This window comes from Protopterus annectens, chromosome 2.part0, assembly GCF_019279795.1.
Source record: "Protopterus annectens isolate FY-2018-M chromosome 2.part0, PAN1.0, whole genome shotgun sequence".
Lineage (NCBI taxonomy): Eukaryota > Metazoa > Chordata > Ceratodontiformes > Protopteridae > Protopterus > Protopterus annectens.
Window position 1 is genome coordinate 1,764,248,317 of NC_056728.1, and position 24,901 is coordinate 1,764,273,217.

The 24,901-nt window shown below is 38.2% G+C and overlaps 1 protein-coding gene across 3 annotated transcripts in view; it reads right to left on the minus strand.

The window, feature by feature from the left end:
- Positions 1-24,901, minus strand: part of TMCO4 (transmembrane and coiled-coil domains 4) — a 1,335,578-nt gene that overhangs the window by 310,322 nt on the left and 1,000,355 nt on the right. The window lies entirely within an intron of this gene.

A 24,901-nucleotide genomic window follows, 5' to 3' on the forward strand; every position in this document is an offset into this window, starting at 1 on the left:
AAAAAAGGCACATATGTCACAGTCTGATTCTAGATGCGCAACCCCTAAACAGTAGATACACAGTGAGTGTGGGTCCTGTAGCACTATTTTGTGGCCAAGGGCCAAGCTTTTTTTTTAAGCCAGTGGCATTGCCTGATATGCTGGAGAAAAAGTAACAGTAAACAGCTCCCTAAACCACAATACTACAACAGCAATAACAATACTCTTAACTATCCAGCAATAAAACAGACTAAGAAAGGTCAAATAGGTACCAAGACTAGTATAAAGTCCACTAGGAAAAAAATACCAGAATATAGAAAAAAAATTTACTATTATTTATATATTTATTTGGAAAAAAGGGAGGATATACATGAAAAACCCTAAAAAGGCAAAAGCTAAAGAGACGCATCAAAAATGTATAACTATAATATTTATCATTTGAAGAAAATCACAGCCCTCAAATTGCATGTCCTGCTGGATTAAGCAATAAATGACGTTTGAATTAATATGAAGAACAGTGACAATTATGGGTAGGATGAGGAGTCAGATCCATGAATCCAAGCTCTTGAAAACCAGCAAAGTGAGATCTGATAACCTAACTGCTGAATCAGACAAAAAAGACAACACTGAGTACACACATACTGCAAACCTGCACTTCAGTGATGCAATGTTATTTTTGGCGTCCATTTTGAATTGTTACTGTTAACAATAAAAAATCTCATGGGTTTATCATTTTCATTATTTTTACAACACATCCTTTACTTCTTATTTTCACCTTATCATTTTTGATTTACAGATGTTTAGTTTTTTTTTTCACTTTAGACTGCTTTTAGAACAGTTCATTTCCATTACTTTTACAATACATCCTTTATTTCTCATTTTCACCTTATTGTGTCACATTTTATTTTATACATTATTTATCTACAAAATACAAACACAATACAAATAATACAACAAATAATAATACAACAAATACTACACTTATGACAGGGGAAGGGGAGTATGTTGTTATTGCGTCTTTCGGCTTTTCCCGGTTAGGGGGTCGCCACAGCGGAACTCCAGTCCGCTAATGATTGGCAGTAGATTTTTACGTGCCGAGTTGCTGGCCCTGACGCACAACATTCAACGAAGGTACGCCCATTCACGCATGTCACTACACAGAAGATGCTCTAGCTGAGAATCGAACAGGATGTCTTACTGTGAGGTGACAACGCTACCACAGCACACAACAAAATTTTAATACAATTTAAGTAAACTTGTTATGCAGAAACGAAGGTAGGAAGTTTCTGCCACTGACTAGGTATCACTGAGTAATGCCTACACAGCCGCACACTATTAAAAGCAAAAGGATCATCTTGTGAAGCCATGGTTTCTTTTCCACAGCTATTTTCATATAAAATCATTTTATATGATAATAAGAGTAAGCGCAGCCTCTAGTCACTAACAAACTTCTTGGAAAAGATGAAATGGAATGCAAATAATGCTTTTCATTTTGCTACATTGCACATAATCTTTAATTTCTAAGTCATCAATTATATCATCTGCTGGTAGTTCAAAACATTTCTCACTAACAAAAGGGGCAGCTAATAAACCTTGTAAGTAAAAGTTAACATCCGCTGGGCCATTTGTTGTTCCTAGTCAAAGGTACCTTCTCATTATGATACCAGATATAGCGATCCTTGATACTCCTCCTACAGAGTCACACACACATTTTAGGATGTACCTTACTTTACACACAGTGGCAGTGAGCTTTTTCACTTTCCTTTTCCCCCTTATCAAGTATTTTTTAGTATTAACTGTACGTGAACTACTATACAACTCCACAGCAAAATCATATAAACTACATAATTTAAGGATGTTAAAGCAGTTTAGTGAAAAAATAGACTGCTTGTAATATATTTCCAGTAATCCTGATTCCCTGCCAAAACTTTTTTTTTAATGAGGTGTAGCAGACAGGGATACAGTTAATGGATCTGCTTTTATGACATTAGGTTACTTATTTTCTGAGTTTTATATACTCAATCAGCTCATTTTGGTGCTGCAACCTGTCTATCAGGGTAAACACTCTTAGCTTTCGTAACATCACTAAAGCTGCTACATAAAGGGGGGGGGGGGGTACTCCAACTGGACTGTGGTAATTGTATAATTTCTTGCTCTCTTCTAGTGTAGGAGCATTCTGTAGAAGGCCAATTAAAGAAACTCCAATGTTTAATTTATGATTTAAGTAAAGGCTATATTTTTTATGTGGAGGATTACTGGAGTATAAGTATATGTCCTCGTGGTCTGAGTTGTAAAACTCAGGGAACCCAGTATATGACATGCTGTAGTTTTCTTCACAGGAAGAAAGAAGAAGCTGGTTTCTTTTACATCACTGCACTGATGAAGGCTCCCTTTTTACTCTTAAGGAAGACAAATGTTAGACTGATCAAAAGACCAGTGCAGGTTTTTGCTGCTGTTTGGCAGTTTTTTTATGTAGTGTTCAGATACTTTGTAGCAAACAGTCAAAACAGAGTGGGAAAACTGTGCTGCCAAATGTTTCTCTTGTAGAAATGGCTTCTTTTAGCCTGAGAAACTGTTTATCCTTGACTATGAATTCTAAGCCAGCCATTGTCTGACTTCCAGTAGAAGTCTGAATGTCTCTGATTATTGTACCAAAGAAAGTACCCATTTTATTTGAAAAGTCTGAAAAAAAGGGTTGGTAGATGCTCTTTTACGAACTTTAGAAACCATTTTTTTCCCTTTGTACTTGGGTTGATAATTTCCTCCAGGCTGATAACCACGTAACAGTAGTCAGAAAGTCGATCTACTTGGCACATATGATTACTAAGGGGATATCTTCAGATCCAGAGAGGTTAGTGTCCCATTATATTCAATATTAATTATGCCAATTATTGAATACAACGCCCCTTTTGGGATGTACCTCACTAGACATATCAAACAACTAGAAAGTCCCCAGAGGTTCCTAACTAATATCTTCACTGGCTTAAAAAATATAAGCTACTAGAAAAAAAACTGGAAGCACTGTCCTTTTATTCAAGGTCTTATAGACTCTTGACGGGAGATCTCGTTTTCCTTTCTGAGCCATTAGGGACCCAGAAGTCCTGGTTCTTTGTATTTCCACAAATCAAACAGTTCCACAAATACCAGAACCAGGAATCTAAATCCTCACCAACTGGTAAGTAAAACAAGGAGGTAGGTTCATTACACCATACATTCAGATAGGTTCATTACACAATACCTCTTTTGCATCTGGACTGGATTCCATTGCAATTCTGATACATTATCTTCCTTTAAATGAGAAACGGACAACTGGATGGGTATTAAAAATTCACCCTTGGCTTGACTGGCGGTCTGAGGCTGGATACTGGCAAGGCATAAATGGTCACAAGACTCAACTGTCTTGCATTTCCTATGATCCAATTATTTTATGTCAGTGCAGACACATCAAGCTATCAAACATCAAAGGCTGTAGCTTGAATTTTATTCCACTAGTCAAAAGCTGTTATGAGGCTTCACTACAGGATATATACAACAGTATATAGCCGCTGAAGGTGTCACAAATCTAAGCAGATACACCGCAAATACAACGAAAAGCCAGCTCACAAGTATTCAGCTCTCCAAAAATATCCAGGCCCATAAACGTTCCAAAAGACTTTATTAAACAAGAAACTCAAATAAAATAAAAACGTCGACCTAGGTTTCGTTCACAAAACGAACTTCATCAGAACACATCTGAATGCAGACTGAGACTTTAAATATAAATGCCTAAGGAACTAATTGGACCTGTTGACCAATAATATTGAACTACTGTGCATTAATATAATTAAATTAATTAAATGGGATTAAATTAAATTAAGCTAAATTAAACAATGAGTTACACCATATACATCGATTTACAATGTACACAAAAACGGAATACGTAACCTTGACCCACCTATGTCATATTGTAAAAAATGACAAACATTTGCCCCTATAGTTACCCTTGTGCAAAAATTGCATAAATACCATGTTCATACTATGTTGTATGATAATTATAAATAATGGTGCAAAACAAAAATACAATACCAAATATAAATAGAAAGGTAAAATGAAGTTGAATTAACCTTGAATTACAGAAATAATACAACCATCCGCCGGTACCTATAAAAACCCAATATAAATAAATAATCACATAGTGTAGTACATTAAAAACATGTTGTAAAAATATTGTAAAAATATATATATATATATATACATTGCATATAAATTCATTCTGTATACTTGCCAATCATAAACCTGTTGTCAAATACAACCGTAAATCATACAAATGGGTAAATACGTTTCTACGAATGAACTTACACGTGTAACACCTGTATAATTGTGTAATAATTTATGAATTCGTGTTGTATTTATCAGCTGTATGTATATAAAAATATATATATGTATACAACATATAAAAGGATATAAATATATGAATATAAGTAATGATGTAATAAATATCAATATTGTATGATATGAAATGATTAAAATATATAAATGACTATATGTACAGTAGTAATGAAGGGGATAGGAATAAAAATTAATAATAGATACAAAATAGATAATATTAATAAATGATGTATAATATAATATTAAAAACTATTCAATGTAATAGATAATAATTAAACATGACCAATTTGATTAATTATAAGGTCCGTTGGTGTCCATTATATAATATAAAAACTCATTAATATTATTGATCCTGTTCCGAAATTTTAAAATTCTAAAATTCATAAAAACATAAAATTCCAGTGTTAAAAATGTATATTGTGTGTGGTATACAATGTTATGTTCTTTAACTTATGTATATATAACGTGTAATAATCCATAAATGCCCAACCACTATGACCCCTTAATGCTTTTCATCCATAAAATAGGCTTAATACTGGTAAATTCATTTAAACCAGGGTTATGGTTGGCATTAAGTAAAATCTGTAACTTTAATTCTAACACGTCTAAATTGTATTTGGTAACCTTCCCTTGTGAATCAAACTGTTGGTGAATAATTCCAAAAAACTTAAAAGAATGATTTGGAAATTGATTAATGTGTCTAGCAAGGGCATTTGTTAATTTATTATTCTTAATGTTCATTAAGTGTTCTTTAACCCTTGCCCTAAGTTGTCTACTAGTTTTGCCTACATAAAATCCCTCACACTGTTGACACTTAGCTATGTAGACAACATTTTTAGTGTAGCAATTGATGTATTGTTTAATCCTCATATTATATCCATTAATAATTATATTGCTATCTGTATTAATCATATATTTACAAGTTGAACATCTACCACACTTGTGGTTGCCCACCGGTTTAAAGGACTCACTACCTGTGTTGTTGTTTATACCTTCAAAGATGTCCTTGAATTACCCACTTCTACAGCTCTACTTAAATCATTTTCCTTGGGGTTAAGGTCGTTGCTAAGTAAAATGGATTTATATATATATATGTATAGTGGGTAATTTTATTCGTAACAACATTCCCCTATATATTACCACTTTCAATGGTATTTCTTCAGATATAAAGGACATAATTAATAAAAATTGGAAATTAATTAGTTCAGATAAAACTTTGGGGGACATGTGTACAGGAAATATACAATATGTGTTTAGGAAGGACATTTCCTTCAAGGACATCTTTGAAGGTATAAACAACAACACAGGTAGTGAGTCCTTTAAACCGGTGGGCAACCACAAGTGTGGTAGATGTTCAACTTGTAAATATATGATTAATACAGATAGCAATATAATTATTAATGGATATAATATGAGGATTAAACAATACATCAATTGCTACACTAAAAATGTTGTCTACATAGCTAAGTGTCAACAGTGTGAGGGATTTTATGTAGGCAAAACTAGTAGACAACTTAGGGCAAGGGTTAAAGAACACTTAATGAACATTAAGAATAATAAATTAACAAATGCCCTTGCTAGACACATTAATCAATTTCCAAATCATTCTTTTAAGTTTTTGGAATTATTCACCAACAGTTTGATTCACAAGGGAAGGTTACCAAATACAATTTAGACGTGTTAGAATTAAAGTTACAGATTTTACTTAATGCCAACCATAACCCTGGTTTAAATGAATTTACCAGTATTAAGCCTATTTTATGGATGAAAAGCATTAAGGGGTCATAGTGGTTGGGCATTTATGGATTATTACACGTTATATATACATAAGTTAAAGAACATAACATTGTATACCACACACAATATACATTTTTAACACTGGAATTTTATGTTTTTATGAATTTTAGAATTTTAAAATTTCGGAACAGGATCAATAATATTAATGAGTTTTTATATTATATAATGGACACCAACGGACCTTATAATTAATCAAATTGGTCATGTTTAATTATTATCTATTACATTGGAATAGTTTTTAATATTATATTATACATCATTTATTAATATTATCTATTTTGTATCTATTATTAATTTTTATTCCTATCCCCTTCATTACTACTGTACATATAGTCATTTATATATTTTAATCATTTCATATCATACAATATTGATATTTATTACATCATTACTTATATTCATATATTTATATCCTTTTATATGTTGTATACATATATATATTTTTATATACATACAGCTGATAAATACAACACGAATTCATAAATTATTACACAATTATACAGGTGTTACACGTGTAAGTTCATTCGTAGAAACGTATTTACCCATTTGTATGATTTACGGTTGTATTTGACAACAGGTTTATGATTGGCAAGTATACAGAATGAATTTATATGCAATGTATATATATATATATATATATTTTTACAATATTTTTACAACATGTTTTTAATGTACTACACTATGTGATTATTTATTTATATTGGGTTTTTATAGGTACCGGCGGATGGTTGTATTATTTCTGTAATTCAAGGTTAATTCAACTTCATTTTACCTTTCTATTTATATTTGGTATTGTATTTTTGTTTTGCACCATTATTTATAATTATCATACAACATAGTATGAACATGGTATTTATGCAATTTTTGCACAAGGGTAACTATAGGGGCAAATGTTTGTCATTTTTTACAATATGACATAGGTGGGTCAAGGTTACGTATTCCGTTTTTGTGTACATTGTAAATCGATGTATATGGTGTAACTCATTGTTTAATTTAGCTTAATTTAATTTAATCCCATTTAATTAATTTAATTATATTAATGCACAGTAGTTCAATATTATTGGTCAACAGGTCCAATTAGTTCCTTAGGCATTTATATTTAAAGTCTCAGTCTGCATTCAGATGTGTTCTGATGAAGTTCGTTTTGTGAACGAAACCTAGGTCGACGTTTTTATTTTATTTGAGTTTCTTGTTTAATAAAGTCTTTTGGAACGTTTATGGGCCTGGATATTTTTGGAGAGCTGAATACTTGTGAGCTGGCTTTTCGTTGTATTTGCGGTGTATCTGCTTAGATTTGTGACACCTTCAGCGGCTATATACTTGGTGTATATATTTTTTCCTGGTTTGGTATATATACAACAGTGTTATAAAAACTGATAAGCAGCACAACTCATTCTAGAATTACATCTTTGTCATACCCAGTAAAATTTGCACAATAACAAAAAATGTGAGGTACTATTAATGTGAGCATCATCAACCAAAAAGCACCTAACCAAAGACACTGTTATCAGTGCTGGCATACAATGAAAAAAACAAGTAGTGTATTAACCATAAAATTCTATCTGTGTTATCTATTTTCATTCCTCCTCAAATGATGGGTGCGGATCCGAGACATCGGATCTGACTAGGCCACTGTAAAAGCTCTTGGCAACTTGAAACTCTTGAGCATTTCACCTAACCCTTAATGTATCATTCCCCATTACATCAGATCTCGTATGCAAGCTATAAAAGAAAGACTTATTACTCTTATAATTTTATTTATATATATATATATATATATATATATATATATATATATATATGAGAGAGGGAGCTTGTAATGTTCATAACATATAACACATTCGTTAGATCAACTCACCCTTCTAAAATAAACCTTAAAAGGGTTGGGGGGCTGGTGGGTGGGGAGTCGAGGAGGAATGAAAATGGACAACACAGATGGAACATTACGGTAGGAACATTACGGTAAGTACATAACTTTTTTTTATCTGATGTTGTCAATTTTCAATCCATTCTCGACTGATGGTATACAGAGTCCCCAGCTACTTAGAATCCTGGGTGGACTCAAGGAAGGATATTTCTTTGCACCACTGAGCTGAAAGATGCCCTACCTCTGGACACCATATCCAACTTACAATGAGAGATAAAGGTGCGAGGGAAGGCCCAAGTTGCTGCTGAACAAATGTCATCCATGGACGTTCTTCAGTGGAAAACTGAGGAGGTAGCTACAGCTCTGGCTGAATAAGTGAGTACCTTGTATGGCAAAGTCCTACCTAATTTGTTGTAAATAAAGGAGATACAGTCAGTAAACCATTTAGTTAAGGTGACTTTAGATACAGGTGAGCCCAATTTCAGATCAGCAAAGGATACAAACAATTGCTCAGTCGTTCTGATATCTTTTGCTCTGTATAGATAGAAATGTAATTGTCTATGCACATCTAGCAAATGTAACAAGTATTCTCCTTTGTTGGAATAATTCGGGAAGATGACTGGTACATTGATGCATTGATTAATGTTGGTGTGTGATACCACTTTGGGCAAAAAGGATGCACTGGTTCATAAGCAGACTCTCTCCTCATTGAAAATGAGATAAGGAGGTTTCACCGACAATGCTTGAATTTCCGAAATTCGTCTAGAAGAAGTGATGGCAACTAAGAATAAGGTCTTCCAAGAAAGAAATTTAAGGTCGCAATCATGGGCAGACTCAAAGGGTGAAAGAATCAAGGACTGTAGTACCAGATTCAGATCCAAAGGTGGCTTGGGATCTTTAAAAGGAGGTTTGAGAAGAATTGCGCCAAGTAAGAAGGCTTTACATAGCTTATGAGAGGGCTAGGTAACAGCTATCAAAACCAGGAAGGAACTTTGGAATTAGGGGAATTGGGGGATATGTGTAAAGTAATTTGGGGGGGGGGGGACAATCGTGGAGAAGAGCATCCCTTGGTGACTCCCCCCATGGGGGGATTAGGACAAAATATCTGCTGCACATGCTGTTTGGGGGAGATGCAAAGAGATCACAGCTAGGCTGGCTACACTTGTGGAAAACTGGTTCCGCAACTTTCTCATTGAGGAACCATTTGTGAGGTAACAGAATGCACCTGCTCAGCTTGTTTGCAAGCATGCTGGACTTCCCTGGAATCTGCATTGCTAAGACAAAGCGGTTGAAAGGTAACATATTGCCCACTGCCACACCCATAGTACTTCTCAACATAGGGTATACAATCTGGTTCCTCCTTATTTGTTTGAGGTACTAAACCACTGACATTTTGTCTGTTTGCATTACAATCATTCCCTACGGCCGAGCATCCTGAAAGGCTTGCGACGCTAAAAGCACTGCTCTCAACTCCAGTACAATGACATGCAAACTGGCCTCTTTGGAAGATCACTTGCCTTGGACTGTCTTTCCCATGTAATGCCCCCCACCCTAGCTGGCAAACATCTATGGTCACTATGGCCTCGGGTTGCAAGGGGACAAATGGATGGCCCTGTAGCAATTGTTCTGACTGGATCCATCACATCAGACTTTTCTTGCACAAGTTGGTAATTCATATTGGAGTGGACATGGGTAGTAGAAGTATCGAGCATTGAGATGCCAACATCCACTGAAGAAGCCTAATGTGAAACCTGGCTAGCAGAACAAGGGTTATCGCTGCCACCATTGATCCTAGAGCTTACAGAACTAAGCAAGCTGAGATCATGGGAAAGCATCTTGTTGACTTGTGACCTTAAAGTTTGGACTCTGGAAAGGGGAAGGGAGGCTATTGTGGACCTTATGTCCAGTAGTGTTCCTATAAATTCTAGAATTTGAACTGGCTCTAGGTTTGACTTCTCTAATGGTTATTCCTAACCTTGTACAAACATTGATGACTTCTTCTCTTGCCATGATGAGTGGATGCCTGATGGGAGCGGTAATGAGCCAGTCATCTAAGTATGGAAACACAGAGAATCCTTGCAGTCTCAAGTGAGCTGCTACCACTGCCATGCACTTGGTGAACACTCTGGGGTCTGTGGTAAGGCCAGAGGGCAGAGGTCTGAACTGATAATGACTGGCTCCTAGTCAGAAGAGTAAGAGCAAGAACCTCCTGGATCATCTGTTTATATTTATATGATAATACACATTCTGAAGATCTATTCAGCACATCCAGTTGTTCTTTTCAAAATTGGAAGAATGGACTGAACTGTAACCATCCGAAACTTTCAAACAAATCTGTTCAGGCTGTTGAGATCCAGAATTGGTCTCCAGTCTCCTGTTTTCTTTGGCACTAAAAAGAATCTTCAGCAAGTTCCGGATCCTTTTTGGTCTGTAGGGACCTCTTGGATGACTCTTTTGTTTAGCAGCTCATGTATTTGAATGGCTGCTGATCCCTCTGACTGGGTGGAACATCAGGAATTTTCCTGGAATTCAGAGGAAGAAGGGAAAATGGTATTGTATATCCTCTGGATATGATCCTCTGCACCCAAACATCTTTTCTTATTTCTAGCCAGGCTCTCCAGTACAGGGACAAGCAACCCCTGATTGCCCCCAAAGGGGGACAATTGGGCCTCTGTTCAGGAGTGCAGGAAGGGTTTGCCAAAGAAAGGTTTTGAAATGATTTATTGTAGTCTCATTATTTATATCACAAAAACCTGGCATTTTAACAGGGGTATGTACACATAATATCCACTGTAAATTTAGGTGTAGATGGGATAATTCCAGGACAACAAGTAATGAATATGAATTCAGAACTTCTATATAAAAAAAAAAAAATAAAAAAAACAAAAAAAAAAAAACAAATGCAGCTTTTCTATAAACCAAATAATGGGTTTAATATTCAAATAATAGAAACAAAATTTCTACTTTGGAAATACAATTAAATCACGTAAAACTGAAACAATGCAATATAAATAAAATACTTCACAGAGCTTGTTTAATGTCATCAAATAATTTAAATGGAAAAGAAATGCTTTACATATATTCTGGCACAAATGCAAGCCAAAAGGGAGAGTGTATATATACATATATATATATATATATATATATATATATATATATATATATATATATTCCCCTTTTGCTGAAGCTAAAACTGTGTATACTAAATAACTGACTTAACAGGATATAAAGTAATTACTGCAGAGAGACCCAGAAATCTTACATTAATAAAGAAAAAAAAATCTGAGTTTTTACCATGATTACCACCGCTTCCAATAAACTTACAATTAACAAATTAGAATCAACATTTTCTAGACAATTTTCAGTTTCAAGAGTGAAGGAATAGACAGTGACCCAAGTTTGACTTGCAGCTTGAATAATGGAGGGTGGAAGTTGGTGACTAATGGCAGCTTTCCCATCCTGGGGTGGGGAGGAAGACAGTGACCCGGTGCACCACTGATGGTCTGCTGGGAGCAACTACTGGCTGAGAGTGGCCCAAGACGCACTTAAGCCACAGAGACCTTCCCATAAGCATTCATAGGGACCCCCGTTTAATTAGCAGCATCTGGCGGCTTCACTAGATGCTGCTGCTTAAGGGGGGGCCTATGAATGCTTATGAGAAGGTCTCTGTGGTTATGTATGACTTTAGCCATCTGATCCAATAGGTGCACCACTGACAGATTTGTTGGGAGCAGCTACTAGATCAGAGTGGCTCAAAATGCACATAGGCCACAGCAACTTTTGCATAAGCATTCATAGAGAGCTCCCCATTAAGCAGCAGCATCTAGTGAAGCCACCAGACACTATGTGGAGGTTATTTGAAGATAAAGGGGGCCCTAGAGTGAATGATGACCTGCCCAATATCTGATTATCACCCTTCAGGCCTGCCCAATGCCCAACTCTCACCCCTTCCCCAAATGGGAACAATTGAGGTCATATGCTTTTGCCCCAGTCAGAGAATAAATAAATGGGATATGTGGATCTCACCCAGGCTGGGGAAAGAGACAGCTGGCTCTTGCACCTTGCACTGCAGAAGGAATGAGTCGATCAATATGATGCTGAAGGATAAAAAAGAAAGAAAGAATGGAAGAGCATATCGATTGAGGTCTACTCATGCTTTGAGATATATGTGAGTTTCAAAGCATGAAATAGACAGGAGACATCAGGAAAACACTGAGTATACATGTCTATCTTAGCAAAGACAGCTCTAGGGCAGTTTTTCCCTAATACGTGAAATGGCTTAAAAATTCATAATTCTGGCAGTCAGTAATGTATGTGAGGATAATATAGCTTTTCATGAGGCTAAGGTCACAACATGGCATTCTGCAAATATGATGTAAAAATGTTAAACTTTAGTAAAATTATGAGAAATACCAACCAAATTAAATGCAGAATCACAGTACTGGTAATTAGTAATGTGCTGGAACAAAATTTTAGAAATGTTCTTCTGAGGGAGGGATCTACATTAAGAAGTAGGTATTGCACCTAGATGGTATTTTGCAAATTAGCTGTAAAATTGTTAAACACCAAGTTATTATTTTATTACTTAGAACAATCTGGAATAAAACCTTCAGAATCCTTATTTTACTGGATTGCAATATGAAGTCTTAAGAGTCATTGTGCTACTCCATTTTAAAAAGTGAATATGTAGAGATGGTGTGAAATATCCATTGTCTGCCCAAAATCACCTTTGGGACAGAAATATGCAGTCCTCAATGAGAAGACATCCCATAGGTGGAATCATTCAAATGTAGTTTAAGAACAGCGAACTTCTACAAAAAGTCACAAAGAAATAACTACCAGATTCAAGACTAATTGTACAATCACAGGTATGATAAATGTTAGTATTTTTAAACAAAGGACCAGATTCCAAAAGAGTTGCTTTCAGTGCAAGTCTGCACTGATTACAAAAGACCTGCTCTCAGTTAAGTGACTTATTTCGATGCAAGATTCATCTATAAACGGGCTTATACTGGTAGCCAGATTCCAAAAGACCTGCTCTCAGTGTATGTGGTCACTTACACTGAGAGCAAGTCTTTGGAATCTGGCCTTTAACTTTCAGGATACTCACTCTCTGTGTATTTAGTCTGTGCAGTTCTGTCTTAAAAGACAATTCTAAAATTTGTGCAAAATAGCAGCTTCAAACAAAAGATATGCAATGACAGTGGCAAAGTTCACAAATCAGAGACTTGGAGATGACAATGTTAACTACTGAAGTTATGCCCTGGTTCAAACTTCTATGGAAAACAGAAAAAAATAGCTGTGTTTCTGAAATATGCAGTCAGCTGTAGACTAAGAAGGTTCTGCAGTGCAGAAGACTGACCATGCTACACATTTGTAAAAAGTGTGGTATTTACGTTAACATGCATATTCCAATAAAAGACCATAGCTTGTCAACATCATGTAATAGTGTTATTCTTACCACAATCAGTTTTAGTGATGTCATGGTACAACTGTGTATCTTAGAGTAATCTGAAATTAATCTGACAGCCAAGCAATTCAGTGTGAATGTTTCATGAGTTGATGGAAATAATTTTGCTGATACGAGTGTATAAAAGAATACACTAGTTTGTGGAAGGAACTTGCATGAGATGTCTATTGGATATATTTAGAAATCAGGAAGTAAAAACACAAACAAAAAGCGAACTGAACAAACTGATGAACTAAAAGACCAAGACGAACAGGAGCTGCGTAGGATAGAACTATTTAATAGTGTTAGCGCTTTCGGAAACAGACTGTGCTTTAAATTTATTATCATTTTAGATGTTTTAGTTAATATATATTTAGGTAGTTTAAGATGATTAATGGTAATCTTAGGGTTGCTTAGGCAAGTATTATGTAGCTCTACTTAGTTCTGACTTTCTGAAGATTTTAAACTAATGTATGCTCTCACTTTAAAATGGGAGCTCTATTTTACGTAATTAATTGATACGTAGATGTTCACATTTAAAAGCATTTGAATTTGCTTTTTGGTTTGTCTGAAGAAGGAAAAGCACAGTCTGTTTCCGAAAGCGCTAACACTATTAAATAGTTCTATCCTACGCAGCTCCTGTTCGTCTTGGTCTTTTGGTAAATCAGGAAGTAAGACTAGCAACAATAGGCCTAGGAGCAATGTTAAGTGGAGTACAAGATGACAACCAGGGATTCACTCTTATACTAATAGGACCTTTACAGATGAGGTAAAAAAGTACAGCCACAGACAAAGGAGTACTAGCAAATGTGCTGGCTTGTGAGTGTTTTCAAGTGTACATATTTGAAACAGGCCTCAGTTTAATCACAGAGTACCAAACATTGTCTCTTGACATTTTGTGATCAGAGGTCTAAACCACCATTGAAGAAACACATTTGGTCTCTAAGGCTGCAGCCCTACCAGAATGCACTGCAGTACAGAAAAGTGAAAGACTATAATAGAAATTATTTATCTAGGTATCCAGTCAAATCCAGAGGAGAGTGAAAGACAAGGGAAAAACAGCTGCAGGCTAAGTAAGCATGACTTCTGAATACAAAGTTTCAAGAACCATTACACTTACAGAAACTGAGGTAGAATCAAAGTCAGATAAACTGTCACAATTTAAATAAAGTGTTTTACACAAACACCACACTGCATATGTAGAACAAAGAAGACAGTTAGGCTTAAATGATGAATGGGAGTAAAACGTGAAAAGGAGAAATGACAGCATCTGTTAAATGAAAGGTGTTTATTAAAAAAAAAAGGTTATGTTCATCATACCAAGCTGTTATAGAAACGACACAGAGACAGAACATGAGTTATACTCCGAGCAGCTGTGAAAGTTAAAATCATGCTGAGAGCAAAGATCGTTTCCCTTATGTATGAACTGTATGAAATAACAATAAAAAAAATGTCAAGACAACACAGAACAAAGCAAAAGCGTTAATTTCTTTGCCTGTTTGTTTACTTGTTGTTAACTATGGTAGAACACTGATCTCTAGAGACCTTCTTCAGGTTCAGCTTGGGGTTAGAAACAGAGCAGGCAACCAGAGAAATCGTTTTAACAAAGAGCAAGTAGTTAAGTGAAAAAATACACAATATTACGTGACATTACTCTTTAAATAGTCTCATGTGTTATAATGAAGTATAACAACTCTTTCATTTAAAATATATACAGTATATACAGCATGTATAAGACAGAGAAATAATGGAATTTAATTGATAGCAGTAAAGTCAGTGGGTTGTAGAGAGGAAGGGAGGATGTGTACAGAAGGAACTAGCTTGAAATGGATGGAAGAAATGACTGTCATAGTCCATGTAGGAGTAAATGACCTGGGATGTACCTCCCTGGATGATGTGAACAGAGACATTATGGAGCTCTCAGGCTGTATGTCCCAGGCTGATATGAACAGCATTCTACCTTCACCAAGGATGATGCCACAACATGAACAGAAGATGACTGACCTTAATGATTGGCTTAGCTTCTGGTGTCATTCCAAGGGGGTGCAATATTTGTCAGCATGGGAGGATATAGTAGGCAGACCAGATTGCTTCACCAAGGATGTTCTGCACCTGTCCCCTTTGGGCTCTCGAATATAGGCTATCTTCCCCGTCATAGTGCTTTTTTCAGGCAATGGCAAACTGACAAACCTTCTGATATAGCAAAACCAACTCTAGAAAATTTAAAGGTGTTACTGTTCAATGCCAGAAATCTAAACAAGAAATTCCACTCCCTCCAAACTCTCTTCACTCTACAGAATGCAGACATGTTGTTGTATGTTTCGGCATTTCCCGGTTAGGTGTCGCCACAGCGGAACTCCGGTCTGCTAATGATTGGCAGTAGATTTTTACGTACTGAGTTGCCAGCCCTGATGCACAACCTTCAACGAAGGTAGCCCATTCACGCATGTCTCCACACAGAAGACGCTTTAGCTGAGAATCGAACAGGACAACGGTCTTACTGTGAGGCGACAATGCTACCGCAGCACCACCACATGCAGACATCTGTGCAGTTAGTAATGCATGGTTTAAAGCCGCCGACAGCACCCCAGCAGTGCAAGGTTACAATTCCACACACTGAGGTCAGCTGCTGCACAGGCAGTGACTAAATGTGGAAATGTCTCAATCTACATCAGTAACAAGGTCACCTCAAGGCTGGTAAACCAGGAGGATGTGCTTGAGCTTCTCCACGTTCAAATTACCAAAGGCAAAGTCTCATGCCATACCATATCCTTGCTAGCTATATGTCCCCCTCTATGACCCAAGAAACCCATAACTCATACTTTAATTTACTGCAGACACTCACCATTCAACCCAATACCATATCCATGCGCGACTTTATTTACACCACTATAAACTGGGAATCATACACAACCCCAAATCTGCAGGACCAGCGACTCCTGGACTTTTGGAAATACTAAAAGGCTTGACCAGACAGTCCACATGTCCACAAGGGAAGCAAACATACTGGCGCTGTTCCTTATTAACATGGGAGAATTCTACACACACCCCTTCCCCACAGTGAAATGTCCTGTCTGCTAAGGTTGGACCACAAAGCTGTCTCCTTTGAAATAAAAATAAAACTTCTGACTCCAGTTAATCCCATAGCATTTAGGGACTATTCTCAGGCAAACTTTCTATTAAGTGACAAAAGGACAAAATTTCAAGCCCTACCACAACACCCTGACAATACAGTTGCCTATGTGGAATTGTTTGCAGATACTCTATAAAATCATGTTAATAAATGTGCAGAGTTAGCAATAACTACCATTAATAAGGTCAGAACACACTTAAAAAAAAACAAGCCACCATGGTAGAATCCAAACATCAATAGGCTGTACAACATAAAGAAGGATGCCATTGCAAAAGTCAGGAAATACAATACCCAGCAACATAAAACCTCTCATTAGTCTAAGCAAAAAACTCAAGAGGGCAAATAAGGTCTCCCAAATTCAATTTTGAGGAGAAATAGCCACCCACACCAAGAACAACCACAAGGCTTTATTTAATTATGCCCATAACTTCAAAAGCTGAAAACAATAATGTGCAGAACTAATTGTGAATGCAGCCACCTACATGGAGCTGGAAGACAGAACAAATCTACTGGCTGACAAATTCAGCTCCAGTTTTATCCCTCCCGCATTCCTCCCCAAGAAATACCACTGAACACAGCTCCCCCCCCCCAACCGTCACTAAGGAACAGGTTCTAAACACTCTCTCCAAGGTCAAGAACACACAGCGATGGGCCCTGATAACATCCCAGGATGCCTCCTAAATAGCATGAAACACGACCTATCAGGACCACTGGAACCACTATTTAACTACAGCCTCCAGTCAGGCTTCATGCCACGTGAACAGAGAACAGTCATCCTTCTGCATAAGGGTGGGCCTTCTATGGACCTCAGAAACTATAGACCCATTAGTCTGACTAGTCTCATATGTAAAGCCATGGAAATGATTAACAAAGGCACTGGTATCCTTCAGACACTGGATCTAACCCAGTTCAGTTTTGTCAAAAGAAGATCATGCCTTCTCAGTCTTGAAGACTTTTTTGAGAAAGTCACCAAAGCAATGGACAAGAGCAAGCTGGTGCATACTGCCTACCTTGACCTGGCCATGGCATCTGATACAATACTCTACTCGGGCATTGTAAAAAAAAAAAAAAAAAAACTCACAGAATTGGGTATAAATCCCTATGTTACACTGCACGCTGGATTCCCAGCTGGCTCCTGGATAGGATCAAGGAAGTTAGAATAGGGAATTCCACCTTCTCAAATAGACCATTAACTAGTGGAGTCCCTCAGGGCTCGGTCTTCTCCTTTTTTGGCATCTACTTCTCGGAAGTCAAGGGCCTCTTTCTGACCAAGTCTGCAAATGACTGCAAACTAGTAGCAGTCACAGAATCTCCCTAAGACACTAATATACTCTAGGAAGGACTAAACATAAAAATAAATGGTGCCATGGACATGATTTAAAACGCAGTGCCAAGCAATGCATAATAGTATCCCTTGGGAAGTCAGCTACCTCAGGAAACTACTACACTGAATACACACCCCTAAGAGCAGACTGGGGACGTATGTAGACTGTAACCTGGCTTTCGACCAACATGTGTCTACATTAGAAAGAAAATCATTCCATGTTTCTCAACTTATAAACAAGGTTATGATATCTATATCCATGGAAGTCATCATTCATTTGCATTTAGCCCTCATCAGACCTATCATTGCAATGTCCCCCTTCAGTATGTACCTGGTCAGGCACATGCAGCAACTGTAACATCCACAGAGGTTCCTCACAAAAAGAATACAGGGAACATGTCTGTGCAGACCATCTCAAAGCTCTGTCCCTATTATATGTCTCCTACAGACAGTTGAGGGATGATCTATATCTGGCATCCCAGGATCCCACTCTGATTTTTTCATCTTACCTTTAAGCATCTATTGGAAGATCACCAGTTATTGGAGAGCCCACATTCTGCCTGTCAGTAGTCATCTTGGGATTAGTGCTTCTGTTTTCTCCTGGGAGAGGAGGAGTGCAGCTACATTATTTCCTGGAGACTGATGGTCACCAGAAAGCTTAATAACTGCTTTATAGGTGACAGCTTGGAATATATGCTTATATTCTGATCCTGGTGAGAGCAGGCGCAGAGTGCATTAATTCCTGACTCTTTCTGGTTGGAGAGTGAGTGTCTGCACTTAATGTACCTAATTGTTCTGGTAGCTGTTTGAGGCATCCACCAGAAAAAGGCTACAAGCCTGCGGACCCTTACATCATCTGGGACAAGACTGTGGATCACCAAACAAACTGTGGCCTGATTCTCTTCTTGGGATTGGTGCTAACATTTTGCTTCTGGTGACAGAAGAAGCAGAGTATTGTATCCCAACAGAGTGAAGCTATGCTGAGACCAGCATTAGTAATAGCCAGGCAGTAGCCATTCACGTGACTCTCTCTTTTCATCATTCTTGACAAGCTAATTCTTTATTTTCAGTAAGTACTGTTTGATTTCTTCCTAACTTCAGAATATCTGCCTAAATACTTCATCCTTAAATTTTCAGGGTCTACGTATTGGTTTCCCCTCGAGTGTTTGGCAGTGCTCTGTACAGACCCAGACACTTTGAGTGACATTTGTCCTGTAAAAGGCTTCAGTACTTAATATATTGAGCTCATATCCAGTCATGTCTAAAGGTCAGTTCCCTGTGCTTTCTCCTGTCAACCTGGTGAACTTGGGCATCCTGAGGCAGTGTAGCAACTACCTCATGTACACAGACAACCCTCTCCTCTTACCTCCTAACACTATGACTTGTGAGAGATGCACATATATAGCCAAAATGGAAGCCAAGCACTCTTCAGCCAAGATTGGATTAGCCATTCAAGAGGAGAAGGATAACACCTGCACCACATTCAACACATAGCCCTCCAGAACATACACCACCACAACCCTCACAAAGTAATACAACACACATACCTACTTTCGCGGAGGCTCTCAATAAAAATCTGCCCAAACCAACAGAGACCTCCAAGGCAGAAACGCAAATAACCACCACATCCCAGGACAAACCATAAGACACATACCTCACATAAACAGTGTGCCACTCAACAAAAGCCAATAGGGCAAAACAACTTACCCAATACACTAGTCATAGGTGACTCAATAGTAACCAGATATCAAGGCAAAAAAAGCGGAGATCGCACCCAGCAAAATTAGTGCACAAAACTCTTTATTTTGCTGGGTGCGAGCTCCGCTTTTTTCGCCTTGATATCTGGTTACTGGCTGCTTTTGGTGGAATTACTCTAGGTTGTTTTATGACTCAATAGCAAGGCACACTGATGTCCCACTCACTAGGCTGAATAAGGAGAAAGTTATGGTCAGCTGCCTGAAGGGTGCCAGGATCCGCCACATAATGCACACACTTAGGTCATTCTACAACAGGTACAAATATGACTCTGTCATTGTCCATGTTGGTGAAAATGACCTGAGATGTACCTCCTTGGACTACATGAAAAGAGACATAAAGGAGCTCTCTGATCTTGTAGCCTAGGCACGCATGACCCTAGCTCTGAGTAGCATCCTACCGTCACCCAGAATGATACCACAGTACAAGCAGAAAATGACTGACTTCAACAACTGGCTAAGTTTCCGGTGTAATTCTAAGGGGAATCCAGTATCTGTCTGCCTGGGATGACATGATAGACAGACCTTGATGCTTTGCCAGAGATGGCCTGCACCTGCCACCCTAGGGATTCCAGATACCGGCCAAGGCTCTTGCCACCCCTATAGTGCCTTTTTTAGACAATGTCCTAAAGATAAAATTACCATCATAACAGCTACAAGCAAACGAAATCTGAGGATTATGCTACTCAACGCTAGAAGTTTAAATCTCAAAATGCACACGCTCGAAGCACTCCTTAAACTGGAGAACATCGACATCTGTGCAGTGACCGAGACCTGGTTCAAGGCTCCAGAGAGCGCCCCAGCACTACCAGGCTATAATTTATACCACACCTTTTGGCCCCTAAACCTGGACCGAAGCATTAAAGGCGGCGGTGTTTCCATATACATAAAGGATATGCACACCTCCCGATTAGTAGCCCAACATAACACATCAGAGATACTTCAGGTACAACACTGGGTAAAACTGCAATCCAGGTTGTAGCCTGCTATAGATCCCACACCATGTCCCAAGACTCACACTCCAACCCAATATCCTTACACTGGGAGACTTTAACTACCCCTCTTTTAACTGGGAAAATTACTCATGTACCAACATGCTCAACGTTTTCTGGAATTCATTAATTCCAATGCCCTGGACCAACTTATTCTTACCTCCATCAGTAGTAGAAACATCCTTGATCTGGTCATTACTAACATGGGTGACCGTTGCTCTACACCAGTAATCAACTCCTCCCTGGTCAGATCTGACCACAAGCTAATCACCATGGACATCCACATCCCACTCTTACCCCTTCTAAAGGAAACCACCGTAAAATAATTCTCCAAAGTCAATTTTGGGCTTCTAAAAACAGAGGTGGCGAACTTCACGACACCCATGCAAATGGAAAATAGGTGCATGACTGCTGAATCATACACCAATGCACTGTATGTGCACATACACAAGTGCATGGAATGGGCCATACCAAACAGAACCAAGATGCTCTCCTCCAAAAAAAGGAAGCCAATCTGGTGGTCCCCCTCCATAAACAAACTCTACAACAGAAGGAAAAAACTGTTGCAGAAAAGGTGAATTCTCAAGACTGGAAAAACTTCTTTGTTAGCCTCAGCAAAAAACTGAGATCCATCATCAAATCCTCTAAAGCTAGCTATGAATACAAAATTGCTGCAGATTCTAGACAACCACAAGGCCTTCTATTGTCATGTCAAGAATCTACACGGCAATACTCAGATCTGCTCTGAGTTACAGCACAATGGCAATACATATATAGAACTGACTGATATTGCCAACATATTGACTGACAGGTTCAGTGCGAACTTTACCCCCTTTTCACCCCTAAAGGGCCTATCACAATACCTGAGGAATGCCAAGTCCCTATTATCATGGCTACACAGGTAAAAACTGCACTGTCCAAAGCCAAGAATACAGCTTCCATGGGACCTGATAATATCCCTGGCTGTGTTCTACATGAATTACAAAGTGAACTGGCACCACACCTGAGTACCCTGTTCAATCACAGCCTAATTTCAGGCTTTGTTCCTACTGAATGGTGCACTGGTACGGTCATCCCACTCCACAAAGGGGGAGTGACTACAGACTCTGGGAACTACCTCCCCATTAACCTGATGAGTCTGATATGTAAGGCTATGGAGTGCATCATCATGGATCTTATAAATAAGGACATAGGGAATTTCCAAACTCTGGTCCCCATGCAGTATGGGTTTGTGAAAGCTAGATCATGCCTGCTCAACCTGATAGACGTCTTCGAGTCTGTCACCAGAATTGTGGATGAGGGCAAGGTAGTTCACACAGCCTACCTAGATCTTGCCAAGACCTTCGATACCATCCCTCACTCAAGGAATCATAGATAGGGGTTTATGCCTAGTTTAGTGAGTCTACGTAATAAGATGGGTTGCCAACTGGCTCACTGATGGAACCTACACTGTGAAAGTAGCGGACTCCAAATCTGACTACCAACCAGTTACAAGTGGTGTCCCCCAGGGATCAGTCCTAGATCCTCTCCTGTTTGGCATCTACTTCTTTGAAGTTCAAGCCAACATAAAGGGACTCTGGCTGACCAAGTTCACAGATGATTGCAAACTGGGAGCCATTATTGATCCTCCAACTGATGTAGACATTCTACAAAAAGGCCTCACTGACACCAGTGACTGGTGCCAGAACCATGGCCTTAAGCTCGATGCCAAAAAGTGCACTGTCATTCCCTTTGGAAAAAATTCAGTGCCCATGAACTACCACATAGGCGGTAGTCCACTAAACACCGAAGGTGTGATAAGAGACCTGGGAAAGCTGCTAAATATACTACACCTAAAGAAATCCCAATGCCTCCGTGCCCCACGCTCCAGGACCTTAACCTCATTATGACAATAAATAGAACATGCTGGAGGGACAGGTTCCTAACTCAGAGACTTCCCATACTCTGGAACAAACTTCCCATTCGTGCCAAGCAGAGCACTTCACTGGCCCTCTTTAAGAGAAATCCTGACGAGTGGGTGGGCAATATGAAGTTCACCCCGGGGATCACTTCAGTGGCCTTGCTCGACATTGGCACTGAGAACTAACTTTGGGCGGCATGATGCCAGGGAATCTTCTTGGGCAAGGCTTATAGAGGCTCCAGGGCCGTTAGCCTAGTACACACCTATGAACCTCCTGCATATCTGCAAAAAAAAACAGCATCAGAGCTACCTGGTTTAGAGACTTAAACCTTGCTTGTGACATAAACAGGACATGTTGGAGGGGCAGGTATGGGTCTTAGAGAATATCCCTTCTCTGAAACAGGCTTCCAGTTCATGTGAAGCAAAGTTCTTCCTTGACCCTATTCAGGCATAACCTGGACCAGTTGATGGGAAATCAGAAATTCACCCCTGGTCTGTCATCTATGTCTCTAATGAACAGAGGCAACCTGCAAATGTTTGACCACGCATTCCCTAGCCTACATATATCCCTAAAATAAACCAAACATGCTGGATGCATTTGAGATGCATGACTAGACTTAAAAAGGCTCTTGTGGTCATTAACCTAGGATACACTAAGAACCTATACACGGTGCATTTTAGGCAACATAGCGTACATACAAGAGAGACTACTAAGCTGTGCTTGGCAAGAAGCAATTTTGCCTCTGAAAGTACTTATGAAAGGTGCTCTCTCTTTGTAGGCACAGGGTTATTAATTGGAAAATACTGCTGGATACTGTTTTAAGAGAGGCCTCATTCTTTTTGAGGCAAGTGCAATCAAGGGGAGTTTGAGTTCTAGCTACAGAAGGACTCCTTTCCCTAGTGCAAGTCTTTTTGCTCTGACAAAGTAGAAAATCTTGTTGGAGCAGAAGAGGAGTTTGTTTACACTGGTTTACTAACCTGAACATAATAGTAAAGGTTCAGATTTGGATGTAAAGAAACACACACACAAAAAAAAAAAAAATGCTTGGTGTGCTACAATTACATAGTTTAATCTACAAGTTTATCGGTTTGATTCCTTCCAAGGAACTTCTGTTTCAGAACTGAAAATTACATCATCTCTTGTGCTTTAAAACATTTCTTGTTACAAAACAGATTACATCACCGTGCATGCATTATTAATTTATACAAGACCCTTTAAAGTCAAGAATCATTTTAAATATGCATATTAAAAACATTTAATGCACTTGTTTAAATAAATATAAAATGTAAATACACTTGTAAAGCTACACATAAAACCATTTAAAAAGTTTGCTAAATTAGGTATATAGCACTATGATACTAGAAAACCTTGTAGATTAAGCTCTGTGAAACTAGCCCAGAATAGTGTTTTTTTTGTGTGTGTGTGTGTGTGTGTGTGTGTGTGTGTGTGTGTGTGTGTGTGTCTGTGTGTGTTCCTTTAGACTTTTTGTAAGTTAGTGTTAGATTTTTTTGGTTCAGATTTGGGTCTAGCCAGATTCGAAGGAACCTGAATAGCTTGTTTCAATTGCATAGTGCACACAATACTACAGCTTTTAGGGGCTCTGGTTAATTTATGGGTGGTTCCAAATACAGATTTTTTTTTATGTCGTGCTAAGGTGTTAAGTATGAGTGTATGATGAAGTAACCATCTGACAATTGTAACAGATCCTGTTCTAACTCATTTTTATGTTGATAGGAAAGGCACTTATTCTGTATATCACCATGTCATCTTCATATAAAATAAATGGAACATGGGGGTGGCCTGCCAGTTTTCTGTTAAAGGACAAAGAGAAAAGTAAGGGTGACAGCACTGATCCTTGTGGGAGTCCTTTGATAAGGGGAGCTGAAGGAGACAAGGTGGTGCCTATTAGGACTTTAAACTGCCTGTTATTTGGGAAGTTTCCAAACCTTTGCATTGAACTAGAATGAAGTCTTCACTAAGAAAAGTGTCTAAAAGGAACATGTAGCCAACTAAATCAAATACAGCTGAAGACAGGTATCTTTTAAAGGCCTTTGTTTGTTGAATATTGTGCTTAGGGTCAATAACACTGACACAGACCAGAAGACATTTGCAGTGAAATGCTTAGTAATTTTATGAATTAGTTTCACTACTGCAAGTTCCAATTCTGTAGGCATAATGATTTTACGGTGAGAGAGGTTGTACAGGTGTTTGAGAGCTCAAAGGATGTGTTCTCCAGAAGTATGACAATCTACATCTAGTGGGGCACTGGAGGGTATGTAATTTAACAGCTTTTCAAGATGTTACTAACCTTGCTAAGTGTATAAAAACTCTTGAAGA